Source organism: Rana temporaria, chromosome 7, assembly GCF_905171775.1.
Source record: "Rana temporaria chromosome 7, aRanTem1.1, whole genome shotgun sequence".
In the NCBI taxonomy this organism is placed as follows: domain Eukaryota; kingdom Metazoa; phylum Chordata; class Amphibia; order Anura; family Ranidae; genus Rana; species Rana temporaria.
In genome coordinates this window covers 46,013,457-46,015,704 of record NC_053495.1, presented here as the reverse complement: position 1 = coordinate 46,015,704, position 2,248 = coordinate 46,013,457, and the positions used below count along the sequence as shown (strand labels likewise).

At 47.7% G+C, this 2,248-nt stretch overlaps 1 long non-coding RNA gene across 1 annotated transcript; it reads left to right on the top strand.

The window, feature by feature from the left end:
* The first annotated feature begins 361 nt into the window (after nucleotides 1–361).
* LOC120944816 lies at nucleotides 362–1,021 on the top strand. Its single transcript, XR_005750478.1, has 3 exons — nucleotides 362–430; nucleotides 681–863; nucleotides 955–1,021. It is a non-coding gene; the product is annotated as an uncharacterized LOC120944816 (long non-coding RNA).
* The last annotated feature ends 1,227 nt before the right edge of the window (nucleotides 1,022–2,248 follow it).

Here is a 2,248-nt window from a genome sequence, read left to right as displayed (position 1 = left end):
TCACAGGTTCCCTGGCGCTGTCTGGCTAAGGGTGTTGGCATCTCCGACCCCCTGTGGGTTGTGGTCCTATCCGGGGGCAGCAACACTCACTGCACACGCTCTCCGTCCTGTGCTCCGAAGACGCACGGACGGATGGGCGGGCAGTGCGTGTCGATGTCACGCCTCCATCACCTGACACGGAACTAGGTCTCCGTGCGGTGTATTGGTATACTATCCACGAGGGGTTACAGGGGTCAAACGGCGCCGCATCATTGGGCGGTTACCCCGCACCAATGCAGACGCCTCCCTTCTCCTCCCCCTCGTATGCGTGTCTCTGGGCGGGTCACATTTGGGGGGGGGTGGTCCCTATAAGAGGGTGTAACCTATGGCAGGTACAGGCATTTGGCTCTTCACATGTCATCACTCCATGCAGCACACTCGGAACTCACAGGTGATCCTCTTCCTCTCTCCTATACCTCACCACACCCAGTACCTTCACCTCACTTTACTATTTTTATATTTCCATTTCTCTTTGTCTTTCTTCCCCATCCCTGTTTTTTCTCCTTTTTTTCTCTTTTCTTTTTTTTTTCTTTTTTCCTTCTCCTTTGCTTGTTTTCCTCCCCCCTTTCCCCCTTTTCCTTTTCATCATATCTCCATATCCCATTCAAACATAATACATTCTTCATTTATTTCCAATACAGCCATCATTCCTTACCGACCACAGTGCATTCAATACACCATGCCTCATGCCTGTGCCACCTGGGTGCGCTCTCCTGACGGGCCCTGCACCCCTCATTCTCCAGCCCTAGTCCCCGGCAGTGACCACCCCAAACCTGGGGTCCATCCGGAGCTTCACTCTAGTGCCAGCGGCAATCGGCAACCTGGTGAGTACCATCTGGGGCTTTTTGATGAGTCCTCAGCCCCCACAAATGTTGGATGCCCCGTCTAACCAGCTATGTGCTTATGTCGTTCCAGATAACCAATGTAATGCATGCCTGCTCCTGATGAGCGACCAACAGTCGCGAAACGCGCGTAGAGCTCTTTACCTCATGCATTAATGTATTATCACTGCAGTGTCATGCGATGTAATTTCCATTTTAATATGTGATATCTATTTTATGTCTCAATAATATAGTACAGCTCGCTGTACTCATTGCATTTATATATTTGGGTCACTGCCCACGTACCTTGTCCCCCAACTAATCTGTGAAACATATATGTTTATCTATTTCTTCAATAGTGCAATATAGTCATGGACGGTGCATTATGTGAAAGTAATAAAATATTTAAACCTATTCCAGATTTATTATCTTTGATTCATTCCCCCCATTTATTGTAAACAGTTTCCCGCACATGCTTCATTTAAAGTCCCGCACTTGTTTCTCTTTTCTATACCTAATTAGGGATGGAGGTAATTGACCCATTACCTCATTTAAAGTCCCAACCAACCCTCCCCCCGCCCACTTTATATGTTAATGTGTATATTCTATTTTAATCCCCCTTTGTTAGTAAATTTCACATACCGTATATACTTCAGTATAACCCAAGTTTTTCAGCACATTTTTTGGTGCTGAAAATGCCCCCCTCGGCTTATACTCGAGACACCTTTTTTCGCCTAATCTCTTGAACTTTGGGGACCATGTACCGGCCAAACTTGGCACACATATAGCCCCTCTCTTCCTCTACAAGTATGCAAAGCTTGTTATCCGGAGGACCTACGGCCGGGGAGCACCAATTTTTCGAAGTCGTGAACCACCTTCCATAGACTCCCATGTTAAATGGTAATTCCTCTGGTAACTTTGGGGACCCGGTACCGGCCGGCTGTAGGTCTCCTGGACCCGAAAATTGGCACACATGTAGTTCTCCTCTACAAGTGTGCAAAGTTTGCTGTCTGAGGGACCTACGGCTGGGCAGCACCGATTTTTTAAAGCAGGGTACCCCTTCTATATACTCCCATGTTAAACGTAAGTCTAGTCATGGACACAGTGAGGCATGGGCACAGTGAGGCATGGACACAGTGAGGCATGGGCACAGTGAGGCATGGGCACAGTGAGGCATGGAAACAGCGAGGCATGGGCACAGTGAGGCATGTACATGGACACAGTGAGGCAAATTGAGGCACAGTGAGGCATGCAGATGGACACCCTAGACTTATACTCGAGTCAATACGCTTTCCCAGTTTTTTGTGGTAAAATTAGGTACCTCGGCTTATATTCGGGTCGGCTTATACTCGAGTATATATGGTATATTTGCTCTGAGCATAGAGTTT